We start from the raw sequence: 13,785 nt of genomic DNA, 5'->3' as shown, positions 1-13,785 counted from the left end.
TTAAATTTCAATTTGTCAGTGTAGCAAGGAAATATTGAATGTAAGAAAAGGCCTGCTTCAAATAGAGTCCAAATGCCAACCTAAACCACAAAAAAGAAGAGTTTGATACGGTTGCATCTAAGAAATGCACATACTTGCACGTGCATCATAAACGAGCTGACTGGGGCTGCGATCAATGCTTTAAGCCACGAGATGACGGCAGAGGTTAACAAAGTTCCAAATTCCGTGCAGCTCCTTTAAAGCAATAACATTCTCCAAAAACTATTGATTAAACAATGTCATAGTGCCATAACACGTCGCACAGTACTGTACTTATTCTGTCAAGAGATCTGGAGGCAAAACTTATTTTATGTAATTAAAATAAAAAGATGTAAACTATTTAAACTGGTTGCCCAACAATCACAGACTTAACTGTCCTAATTAGGAAAAATAGCTATTCACATTGATAAACCATTTGGAGGACAGAGTAAAGATTAAAACATGCAATATCAGGAATGTAGAAAGACATGCCAAACCATCAGTCACACTGCTGTAACGATAGAATTTGGGAAAATATCAGATCATCAATTTAACACCCCCTAGAAGAAAGACCCACGGCATGAAAAAAAAAACACAATTCCCAAGTGGGTTTGATTTGCTGTGCTGCAAATCTGATGATTGTTGTTTTTAGAACAGAAGCCCACAGCAGGCTCTGTTTGCATCGTAGTGCTGCCAGCCAGATCCAACCCCTCCTTGATCCCAGCTAATCCTCTGAGCTAATCTTCACGATCGAGAGTCACAGGCAAAGAAAGACAGGAATAGTCTGACTGTTACACCACAAACTTTTGCTGGTTCAACTCTATGCTTCCAATGGGAGCAGAGGTTTCACCATTTTAATCATCAGGAGATCCTTGGATAAGGGTCATGTGCACCACAATGATGGTCCTTACCAGCATCGGTCTCGTCCTGCGACATTATTTCTCCAGTAAAATCAATCCGTAAGTAAATGTGATTAGAAGTGTCCTGATTAGAGTAAATACTTTTTGACAAAAAATACAGGTACTGTAGTTTGATATAGTGCTATCTTGTTATAGGGGATGGATTCTATTAGGATATCTAGGATTTAACTCAAGGCATTCTTAAGAGCAATTTCCTGTAATTATTTCAGGATTATTAACAATAATGTGAGTATTAAGTTGCACCATTCTGGTAATGGGTGGGTCATGTATGCATGAATATCCTAATAGACTCAAAGTGCAACCTTATCAGCTCACATTACTCAAGCACTTACAAAAAGTGTCACATGGCAGCAGAACATTGATAAAATTAGACTTTTTAAGCAAAGCATTCACAAAAGTAATGTTTCTCAATGACTGTGCCGTGGTACTGTTGCTTTACACTAGGAGAAATGGAATACAGTACGTGTGCACAAATGTGTCATGTGGCATGGTCATTAGCATAATTGTGGCTAGCTGCACAGTTACACACCGCAAAGAACACATTTGAAATGAACCCAAGACAAAATCTGGACTCAAGCAATGATTAAAAGCAAATAAAAGAATTAAGCAAGTGTGTCATAGTACTAGCAAGAGAATTGGAGTGAGGAAATAAAGTAAACTAATCTATTCTAATTCGAGTTCTAATCTCTTTCAGGTAAGTAAATAAACCAATGCAGTTGTGTCATGGTGAGTGGTGAAAAGCTAGCCAATGGTACCATAGCCCCCAAACATACAGCGAAATATCCAGTTGATAAAAGTAGTAAAAAGTTTTATTATTATGATGATGATGATAATGATGATGATGATTATTATTATTACTATTTTAAAGGATGCATGAAAAACATCCTGATTCTGGAGACTGATAACAATTTCCAATCACCTTTTTTTAACTGTGTGCTATATTTGGAAAACAATAAAGAGAAATACTCAAAACTGAATGTTTTTTTTGTGTGTGTGTCTTTAATTTGGTTTCCAATTAAAATAAAATTATACAGCTCAGGTAAAAATGTCTCCGAAATGTTTTACAGACTGCAGCTTGACTTTATCAATCAGTCAATCCTTTTTCTTTAGTATTTACCTATAGTATTGACAAATTTATGGCAGTGATGACATGCCAAATGAGTTTAAACCACAAAAAAGGAATGGTTATACAAATGTCCAGTACAGATGTACAACACATTGCGTCACTATTAACTTAAGACACGTGTATGCAGAATTGGCATGGAGATGTCAAAAACTCCCAAGTGGGAGTGCCAGAAAAATAAAATCTATAAGTAAAAATAAAACTCACTATCGTCAAGAAAAGTTCAGAACTTTCATTCTGACAGAGTGATGCTCAAAGTAATGGATGAATCTCCAATGCCACACGCTCGTTACGGAGAGTTAGAAGGAAGACTAGACCAATTTGTGGTACTCCATAAAAATCGGGAAAATCAAAATATAAAAATGAAGAACAAAAGTGCTTGAAATCTTTTTAACAATTAGTGACAGCTGATTGATTATAATGTTTGAAGTGGTTTAAAGTGGCCTTATATTTTGTTTTTTTTTCTGCTGTTGAGACGATAACTTGAAGTTATGATTCGCCCTTATCAGTCCGATGACAATCATTCCAATAGTTATTGTGCATCCCAAATTATCATTATTATTAACAATGATATGATCACTATATTATTGTATTTTTGTCATATTTTTCTTAAAAAATACATTCAAAATATAGTAAAAACGTAAGATAATTATCGTTAAGATAAGCAAAACTGTGATTCTCCGTCCCCGCCTAGTGTTAGTTAAAACATAATTTCAAGGTAAAACATAATTTTTAGGCATAATGGATTACAAAAACTATTCGCACTAACCTTCCCAACGCCATTACAAGTCATGATTATAATTAAAGACACTTTGTTTGTTTGTTTGACTATTATTAACTGTTTCGGCTTTTAGCAACATAGGCTATGTAATTAAAAAAAGAGCTTATGTGACGTCATTTTGAACAGTTAAATGGTAAAGGGCTGCATTTATATAGCGCTTTTCAAGTCAATAAAGACCAGTTCGGAATTTCTTATTTGAAGTTGCTCACTGCTATGTTTCTTCTTGCTTATCCAAAATGAATTGGTGTTTTCTCTCTTATTTCGAATGTCTACTAAACTTTAACCTCAACAGTCTTCAATATAATAAAATCCTTATCTAAAATATTCTTTGTTGTATCTACCTCTGACCATGCTCAATATGTGTAAATAAACTTTATCTGTCTTTTTCTGTGTTGATAAATGGCATGTGTCAACTCGCATTTGCAGTGAATAATTGTCATCATAAGGTGTTTAAATGCCCCTTAGTTATTTTCTTTTTTCTTATTCCATCGTTATTTGGCCAAGGCAAATGCCTACAACCCACTGAAAACGGGTCACTGACCCACGTTTGGGTCCCGACCCACTTTTTTAGAAAGACTCTTCTGAAGGATATAAAGCATTATCCATTTACTGTGTCTGTTGCTGTATTGTTGTTCAGTTGATATATAAATATTCTTATGATTGGGCACAGGCAAGAAGAAGAGGAGCCATATGAGAAGAGCAACCGAAGTGCAGACAATCATAAATGATGGTGAGCATTACTCATAGGTTAAAAAAAACATTAACCATAAAAATTGTTACATTTGGACAGTAAATGCAACAGGAATAAAGTGACACTGCATAACTAAGAATTGAAATGATAAATAGGGAGTTCCTAGAATAACATACGTTTTATACGTGCAATACAAGATTGTGGGTGGCTGGTTACACAGGTTGCAAGGGCCTCCAGACAAGGGCAGAAAGTGGAGCAGTGGAGCAATGGAGCATATTACGGATGCACAGATGCATAAAAAGCTCAAAGACGCCTGTCCCACATTATTCTTTTATGCACTGGCTGAAACTCTACGAACACTAAATGATTCAGAGGGTGAACAACAATCCATCATCATCATCACTTAGAGGCTTATTGAATTGGCTTATTTTTTGTATTTTTTTATTTACATCTCTTTTTGTGGACTCAATCGGTTTTGTTCACCAACAAAAGATAAAGTTAAGGAAATTATTTATTGGTACAGCATACCACTAAGGCATGTGTGTCAAACTCATGGCGTGGGGGCCATATGTACCCACCATATTATTTTATTGTCAGGACCAGAACAGAGACGGGACCCACTTGCGTACGTTTCTCTTAGTTTTATTGGGTAAGAAGGGAAAGGATTGTACACACGATCTGGAGATCGCTAGTCGCGGGGAGCAGGTTGCTTAGACGCGGGAGTGGTATTTCCTTGGCGAGCGAGGGTGGTGTCGGGAGCGGTAAAAAACAGGTCATTAGCCAAGACAGGAGAGCAAAAAACTTGGTCAAGATAAGAAAATGGGTCGAAGCCGGGAAACAGACGGGTTCCATAACAGGAGTGAGTCAGGGTCGAAAAGCTTGCCTAGCGTGAACTGAGGTTCGCAGATGGACTGACAACCAGTGACAGAAACACGGGGGTTTACATGGTGACAGGGAGCCAATCAGAGTCTGAGGCAGTTGGCGCCAAAGGAGCGGGCACAGGTCCTTCGCATCAGTAATCATGACATTTATGTGGCCCCTGGGACAATGATGAGTGAAGCTCAAGTGAAAAATGAGTGTCGAACAATAACATGCTGTTTTAAATATGTCCACTAGAAGTCACCAAAGCTAAACGCCACTCCCAAAGCTTTATTTGCACAATACCATTAAGCAACCAGAGAACACTGAGGCAATCAATCCCGTTTTTATTTCACTGAAGAAACAAAAAAAGGCTTGGACACACTGTTTAAGGCCATGCGAAAAATACAAAGTTTTTCAAAGAAATAGCACCTGGGTGTCTTTGCAGAGGTTTAGAGAAACTATCGCGCTTTAAAAAAAAAAAAAAAGAAAAATTTTTTTTTTATATATATATATATATATATATATATATATATATATATATATATATATATATATATATATATATATATATATATATATATATATATATATATATATATGAATTCTAACAGCCAAGTTGCCAAATCCAGGTAAAGATTTTCATTAAAAAATAAAAAGCAGAAATACATTGAAATCATTAAATAAGTCATATAAATTAGTGTTTGTGTGCTATTTTTGTCAGTTCCCAGGCTTCATGAGTTTCCCCGAGTTAAATATACAGTAGTGGAAATTTATTCAATTGTTGTTGTTTTTTAAATGCACAGTTCATAAATACTACAAGAGATTTAATCTTAGTGAAGGGGAAAAAAGGGAAAAAATTTTGATAATAATTGTATATCCCAATCTTACATTAATGAATCCTAATTTAATTGTTCGATTCCAAAAAGACCCCCGGCACACGTTTTAGGCTATTAATTTATTAGTCTGGCCCCTATAAAAATGCTTTTCCTACTATATAGCAATCGGGCTAAATGACTTTGACACCACTGCCCTAAGGCAAACAATAATGTATATGGCTACCAACCATCAACATTTAATTTCAGATTTAATTATGCCAGGAAGATGACCAATGAGCAATCATCATAGAAGATAAGCGAATTTTGGAGAGGGCAAAATAGATGGCCTGCCAACCCATTTGACTTTCACACAACGGAATTTGAAAGCTGGGCTTGGGCCTGGTTCTGCACAACTATATTGGCCAACCTCTATAAATCAAAAGCTTGATGAGATAACAGTCATCTTGCAGCAGTGTGTGACTGTCAGAGGGAGTATGGGTTTTTCGCATGCTACTGGTCCTAAAAATATTTCTAGTTTATTCCGTGTTATTCATCCATTTCATTAAAGAAGACAAAGAAAGAGTTCCTCATAACGACAGAACAAGCTGTTGTCAGGGGAAGCTTGGTATTGGTACACTTTATGAAAGCTGCATTTATTGTTTGGCAGTTCATACAGTAAATAGATCATTAATTAAATAAAAAATGCATTGAGATTAAATATCACAAGTCAAGTAGAAATCTGTAACCCTGTCATATATTTCTTATCAGGTTTTCATTTTCTACTTCGATTAGTTTATACGAATCAGGTTATCTTTATACAACAACAAAAAACATTTTATAGAATATGATTAGTGCTTTAATATTTAGGTAGGACATTTTCGCTGTCATGGGGGAGGACATGTTCCTTTGTCTTGGCATTGCATACGTTTGTTGCATTTATAGAACGGTTACATTGAGAACGTTCTATAAACATTTTACTAGATTTATTCTAGTTGTAGCCTCTCAAATAAAGCATGCTTTCCATTTTTCTGTGGTTTCAATAAATTAGGATAAATTATCTTATGGTTTTAAGAGAGAACCAAACATATTAGACACTAGCTTGGACTTATAAAGTCCAATATTTTTTTCCCCGTAATATAGAATTTTTAGAAATTTTTAAAGTAAAATAAAATATTTTGTATGTATATGAAAATGTTTAATTATCAGAAATAATACAAAGGTAGAAATAAAATATTAATGTGAAATTCTGTACTCAAAAATCTAATTATGTATTTAATTATATATATATATATATATATATATATATATATATATATATATATATATATATATATATATATATATATATATATATATATATATATCATCTCATCTCATCAGCTACACCGCTTATCCTCAGTAGGGTCGCGGGGGTGCTGGAGCCCATCCCAGCATTCATCGGGCAGTGGGCAGGGGACACCCTGAACTGGTTGCCAGCCAATCGCAGGGCACACAGGGACAGACAACTCACTCGCTCATTCACACCTAGGGACAATTTGGACCGGCCAATTCACCTGAAATGCATGTTTTTGGAATGTGGGAGGAAACCGGAGTGCCCGGAGGAAACCCACGCAAGCACGGGGAGAACATACAAACTCCGCACAGGAAGTCTGGAGCTGGATTTGAACCCACGCAAGAGGTTCCCAAGACATGAACTGTGCCGCACATGAGCTAACCACTGCGCCGCCGTGCTGCCCATATATATATATATATATCCTCCCACATTCCAAAAACATGGGGACACCCTGAACTATATATATATATATATATATATATATATATATATATATATATATATATATATATATATATATATATATATATATATATATATATATATATATATATATATATATATATATATATATATATATATATATATATATATATACACAGTGCATCCGGAAAAGTATTCACAGCACTTCACTTTTTCCACATTTTGTTATGTTACAGCCTCATTCCAAATTGTATTAATTTAATCTCTTATCTCAAAATTCTACACAAAATACTCCATTATGACAATGTGAAAACGTTTTATTTTTTTTACTTTTTTTGAATTTATTAAAAATAGAAAACTAAAAAATCACATTTACATAAGTATTCACAGCCTTTGCCATGAAGCTCAAAATTGAGCTCAGGTGCATCTTTTTTCCACTGATCATCCTTGAGATCTTTCTACAGCTTAATTTGAGTCCACCTGCAGAAAATTCAGTTGATTAGACATGATTTGGAAAGGCACACACCTGTCTATATAAGGTCCCACAGTTGAGTGTACATGTCAGAGCACAAACACCAAGCATGAAGTCAAAAGAACTGTCTGTAGACCTGCGAGACCGGATTGTCTTGAGGCACAAATCTGGGGAAGGATACAGAAAAAGCCCTGCTGCTTTGAAGGTCCCAATGAGCACAGTGGCCTCCATTATTCGTAAATGGAAGACATTTGGAACCACCAGGACTCTTCTTAGAGCTGGCCGGCCTGCTAACCTGAGCGATCGGGGAAGAAGGGCCTTAGTCAGGGAGGTGACCAAGAACCCGATGGTCACTTTGTCAGAGCTCCAGCATTCCTCTGTGGAGAGAGGAGAGCTTCCCAGAAGGACAACCATCTCTGCAGCAATCCACCAATCAGGCCTGTATGGTAGAATGGCCAGACGAAAGCCACTCCTTAGTAAAAGGAACATGGAAGCCCGTCTGGAATTTGCCAAAAAGCACCTGAATGACTCTCAGACCATGAGAAACAAAATTCTCTGGTCTGATGAGACAAAGATTGAACTCTTTGTTGTGAATGCCAGGCGCCATGTTTGGAGGAAACCAGGCACCGCTCATCACCAGGCCAATACCATCCCTTCAGTGAAGCATGGTGGTGGCAGCATCATGCTGTGGGGATGTTTTTCAGCAGCAGGAATTGGTAGACTAGTCAGGATAGAAGGAAAAATGAATGCAGCAATATATAGAGATATCCTGGATGAAAACCTGCTCCAGAGTGCTCTTGACCTCAGGTGGGGCGAAGGTTAATGTTTCAGCAGGACAACGACCCAAAGCACACAGCCAAGATCTCAAAAGATTGGCTTCAGAACCACTCCGTGAATGTCCTGGAGTGGCCCAGCCAGAGTCCAGACTTGAATCCGATCGAACATCTCTGGAGGGATCTGAAAATGGCTGTGCACAAACGTCTCCCATCCAACCTGATTGAGCTTGAGACTTATTGCAAAGAAGAATGGGCAAAACTGCTTAAAGATAGGTGTGCTAAACATGTGGGATCATATTCAAAAAGACTTGAGGCTGTATTTGCTGCCAAAGGTGGATCAACAAAGTATTAAGCAAAGGTTGTGAATACTTATGTAAATGTGATTTCTTAGTTTTCTATTTTTTTAAAATTCAAAAAAAGTAAAAAAAAAACGTTTTCACATTGTCATAATGGAGTATTTTGTGTAGAATTTTGAGATAAGAGATTAAATTAATACAATTTGGAATGAGGCTGTAACATAACAAAATGTGAAAAAAGTGAAGCGCTGTGAATACTTTCCGGATGCACTGTGTATATATATATATATACACACACAGGAAGGTCCCATGACCTCAGAACAGTGCCGCATTTGCGCTAACCACTGCGCTGCCGTGCTACCCCTGTATAAAACAATGAAAAACAATTTTACACTAACAAATAGAATTATTGCATACCACATTTATAACCATTTTATTTTACAAATAACTATTCTCGTTCAGTCGATCGGAATGCTGAACACAATGCACAATGTTTTTTTTACAATATGGCAGCTGGAAATAGATTGGATTTAAGGCCAGTTGAAATCAGGTCTAAGTTATGGCACAATAAGTGTAATGTGATTTGGGGGATTTCAACCGAGCAACAGACTGATCCTGTTCTCCTTGGATGTGCACTCGTGGTTTATGTCATCCACTGTTATCCAAGCATTATCTGCTTGCTTGTCCTCACAAGCGTTGCGGGTATCTTGAATCAAATCCCTGTTGTCTGGATCAAATAAGGGTTGAATATTGGGAAATTCACCTCCAGACATTAAATGAAGAAAAATTGGCTTTATGCACAGAAACTTCTCATCAACAGGTGGAGACCAGATGTTCTTTGTGTGTTTAGCCGATCATATGCCTTCTGGGGCATTTAAAGGATTTGAGAAACATTTGAATTTTTGAGGTGTCTTGAAAAAATTTAAAGCAGAATATTTTATGTATTTAGAATGTATTAACAATTTCCAACTGAGTTCAAAGAGCCTTTATTTTATTTTTCCGTCACGCCTATCTGCTTTTATCTTACTTTCATTAGAACTATTTTGGACTCACAATACATTGGGAAGAAGGGAAGGTGCCAGGGGGAGTTGTTTTATATTCTTCCTCACAGTCACATGTTTTAGTCATAATTATTTTGTTTGCCTTGGTCTCCTTGATCAACATCACTAACTCATTTTGCTCATCCTTTCTGCTTCCTCAGGACATTCCACATGATTGCATTGGATATGGACAATGTTTTTCCAAAGATTCAGGTTGTTTTAAGAGTTCTCTCACAACTTTGTTTGAACCTTTCACCTGTCCCCTAAATGTAGTTTTTTTTTATTGGATAAATAGTAGTTGTCCGCGGATGTTACACCAAGGCCTTCATTTCCAGTCTAAATTAATGAATGGTACAGACTGATCAAGGGGGGAGGATTGAATGGCGTGTGAAAAGCACACAAAGTCGTTCTTTAATTACAAAATCTAAGTCAAATAATAATGTATAAACAGAGATAAAGAAAAACAACGATGACTGGGTAATAAGAAAAAAAGGCAGCGAGAGAGAGAGAGAGGCTTGGCCGGATCAGAACGTAATGATTGACATTTTAGGCCCGACCCAGCCTGATAATAGGATTGGATAAGGCTTGAGCTCGGGCAGAAGATCTCACTTATAGGCTGAAAGTGGCAGACAAAATCTTTCCCCCTTGCAAAAGGTGTGATTGCTTCAGAGTTGTCTGACCTTTCTCTATTGAATCAACACAACAATATATTACCTTGTGCATCTCAGTATGTTTAAGTTTAACAGCTTTTGCCACAATCACTTTGGTGGATTACTGCCCAACTAGCCAATCATAGTTTGTGAAACTGGTGATGTTTCCCAACGCCCGCTAGCAGACGCTCAGACGCCAATTTAGAATCTGATTTTCTAAACCAACAAGTTTCTCAAACAATGATGTTCAATGTCTCACTGCCTTCAGAAGTATTTGTGAAGCCCTCCAGGTAAATATTAAGCCTAGTAGCAAAAAATGGCTGAAATGTGATTGTTTAAATGTTTAAACATGAAATTACACATCTGGGAGACGCAATGAAAGAAAGCTGACAGATGATTTTAAAATATTGATTGGCAAAATATTAGTATTATCATGTAATTCAGGCCAGCAAACAAGGCCTTGCAGGACCTGATGGCCCACCACTGCTCTCCCCTGTCCCCGATTTTGTGGTTGTTGTATCAGATACATTTTTGTATATTCTCCACACAGGCCAAGTTTAAAAAAATGAGGCAGATTTTTTTTAATAATGAATTTAATTGGAAAACCTTGTGCAATGAAACACTAAACACATCATTTTCATCTGCTGAAGTCCAAGCAAACGCTTCTGCTATCAAGATGCATATAGTCAGTCATGACGAACAATTTTTTGAATGTATTCTCTACTCTTCTCATTACTGAATTGGACAGGTCTGCACATGGCAGCTCATGCCAAGATTCCAACCAGGAGGGAAGAATCTGGAGTGCGTGCGTGAGGCTGTCGGACACTATTGTGGTTTCGTTCTGTCCAACACACGCTCTCTAATCCGAGACTTTCAACAAATGAAAGAGAATTTGACCTGAATTCCACTTAGAAGATAACCCACAAGGTTCAAATTTTTATGCCAGATCAAGCGTTTTAGAGTAATGACCCTTGAATTCTGTTTATTTAGTTCCACTTTACCACATTGAAGAGTTTATAAACACAGTTGAATAAACTAGTAATGTGCCTGATTGTAAAAAATAAAATCCAACATAAATAACCTGTTTTCTGAACTTGTCATTTTCAATTACAAGACATCTGTTATGAGGATATTACTATTTTGATGCACCTTCTTTGTCAATTCAAAAAACATCTCTGAAGGAACATCAAATCTATTGAAATAGAAAACATTGTCTCCTGCGAAGGCCATAACCTAAAGCTTTGTAAAAATTATTGTCTTATCGCTTGAAGAACAGTGTAGACATTTGACAAAATACTGTAAAAATGTCAACCCAGTTTGCTTTAGAATTATCATGGTTCACTGATCCCTTAACCACCTGGGTCTTAGGGGCACCACATCCTGTGGTGTGTCATGGGCAAGTGCAGCCTGGGGGTGCCCATCTCACTCCAGGCTTGTTTAGAAACACTGATCTAGTTGATTTTATTGGCATGTCAATGCCTAGCTCTAGCTCATGTTTGAAGAGTGGAATGACGTTTTGTATAAAAAAACAACAGCTACCAGATGATGAAGGTGCTGTATCTGAGTCAGATAAAGAGGCTTCTCCTGCTACCGGTAATATGGAAACCAGTACTATTTGTTTATATTCCTTTACCATAAAGGTATAAATGTCCTTTTCAGTCTTAGGATATAGGAAAACAAACCCCTGGAGGCTGTTTTTCCTGTAGGCGCAAGAGTTATCTCCAAAGTCCAAGGAGTAACGGATGCAGTAAATCACTTCTTTGAAAAATACCCCACTTTTTCAGAAGTATCAATTGCTTACAGTTAAATTTATGGCTAAACTGAGATTGAACTCACTTCTTGCACCACCTAACACTGAAACGATTCAAGATGCTTTTGTTGTTGTTTTTCATGCATTACATCAGGTTATTTAAACTATTACTATGCCATGCCCAGTTTTTACTCATTTATTTCTAATACAGTACACACACACACACAAACACACATACACGTACAGGAAAAAAAGCATAGAATGTATTAGACAATGATGCATTATATTCAACACTTTATAATTTCACTTTACGCTTTACGGATTAAGCTGTCATCTGACCTTGAGGGTTGCAAACCCTATAACATACTTTTACCGTAATTCACTGGTGCCTCCACTGACTCTGCTTCTAGCCATGTCATGATTTGCCAATGAAATGAAATGATGAAATGATCTGCATTTATATAGCGCTTTTCAAGTCAATGACTTCCCAAAGCGCTTTACATTCTGCTTCACATTTCCCAATAGCGGCCGTAATCTGTGCAGCCATCTAAGGCGCTAACCTGCTTATTGGGGGTATTGGGGATTCAGTGTCTTACCCAAGGACACTTCGGCATGTAACACGGACAAGCCGGGATTCGAACTGGGATCCCTTAATCCTAAAACGATCGCTCTACCTCCTGAGCTACTGCCGCTATTGCCCTCACCTACGCTCACTCGATCAATCCCAGCTGCCACTCGTTCCCTAATTAGTCCTCCCCCCCATTCAAACACGTCATTCTCGTTCACTCCTTGTCAGTCTGTCTGCGAACATCAGCATATGCAAGATAAGCACTTTTGACTCTGGCCCCCGTATTGATCCAGACCTGTTTTCTGTATCGATTACCGATCCAAGTTCCGTTCTCCTGTCCCGGCTACCCGTATCCTGATCTGTTTTCTGTATCGATCCCCGATCCAAGCTCCGTTCTCCTGTCCTGTCTACCCGTATCTTAAGTCTGTTTCCTGTATCGATCCCCGATCCCTGGCTTCCCGCTTTTCCCAGCTACCAGATTTGTTCCGATCTCTGACCACGCTCCGTCTCCCGTCCCAGCTGCATGACCTGTTCCGATCTTCGACCACGTCTCATTTACGAGGGCTTCCCGCTCCTCCTGCCAGCGAGCACCACATTGCTGTCTTTTTTCTCTCGCCCTGACTTCCCGATCCCTTAATAAAACATTTTGTGAAACGCTTCGCATTTGGGTCCCCTGCTTGTACCGGACGTGGGAAGCCAAGCCAAAGAGGAGCGGTTTTAGGAATCAAATGGACTGAACCGTTTCAGGCATCGAATAATTTGTATTTTGTTTTACTTTTTTCTTTCTTTTACCAAGCGTTTTTCATCATATTTAAGCCTATCCTGTCCTTTTAGGTAATTTTAGTTTTCTTGGGGGTGGTTGGGTTAAAATTGGGGGTGCTTTAGCAGACTCAAAAACAGGCTGGTTACGCCCATGGCTTGAACCCTAAGTATATAAGTGTCATGAACTCACTTGTTAATGGAGATAAACACTTGCTTTTTCAGGAATTACCAGAACATCCAACATCGCATTTCAAACAACTGGATTTTTACAGTATGTCGTAACGCTTGACGTCAATCATGTAAACAACTGCAGCCGCACTCATTCATAAAGCATTAGCATCCTCCAGTGGTAAACAACTATATAACATAAACAATCGGATCACGCCACAGTAACATGTTGACATGTGTTTATGAGACCATTTCAATACCGTGAGTTTGACCTATCTTTATGAACACAACATTGTCACTATTATGTATGAGAGCACATCCGGTGCAAATATGAGAGC

General features: G+C 37.8%; 1 long non-coding RNA gene across 1 annotated transcript; it reads left to right on the top strand.

The window, feature by feature from the left end:
• Window positions 1-786: 786 nt before the first annotated feature.
• Window positions 787-11,279, top strand: LOC148373396 (uncharacterized). Its single transcript, XR_015852901.1, has 4 exons — window positions 787-977; window positions 3,513-3,572; window positions 9,711-9,762; window positions 10,948-11,279. It is a non-coding gene; the product is annotated as an uncharacterized LOC148373396 (long non-coding RNA).
• Window positions 11,280-13,785: the final 2,506 nt, after the last annotated feature.

Source organism: Urocampus carinirostris, chromosome 1 (assembly GCF_059441175.1).
Source record: "Urocampus carinirostris isolate Australia breed hairy pipefish chromosome 1, RoL_Ucar_1.0, whole genome shotgun sequence".
Classification (NCBI taxonomy): domain Eukaryota; kingdom Metazoa; phylum Chordata; class Actinopteri; order Syngnathiformes; family Syngnathidae; genus Urocampus; species Urocampus carinirostris.
This window is presented reverse-complemented; position numbering and strand designations above follow the sequence as displayed.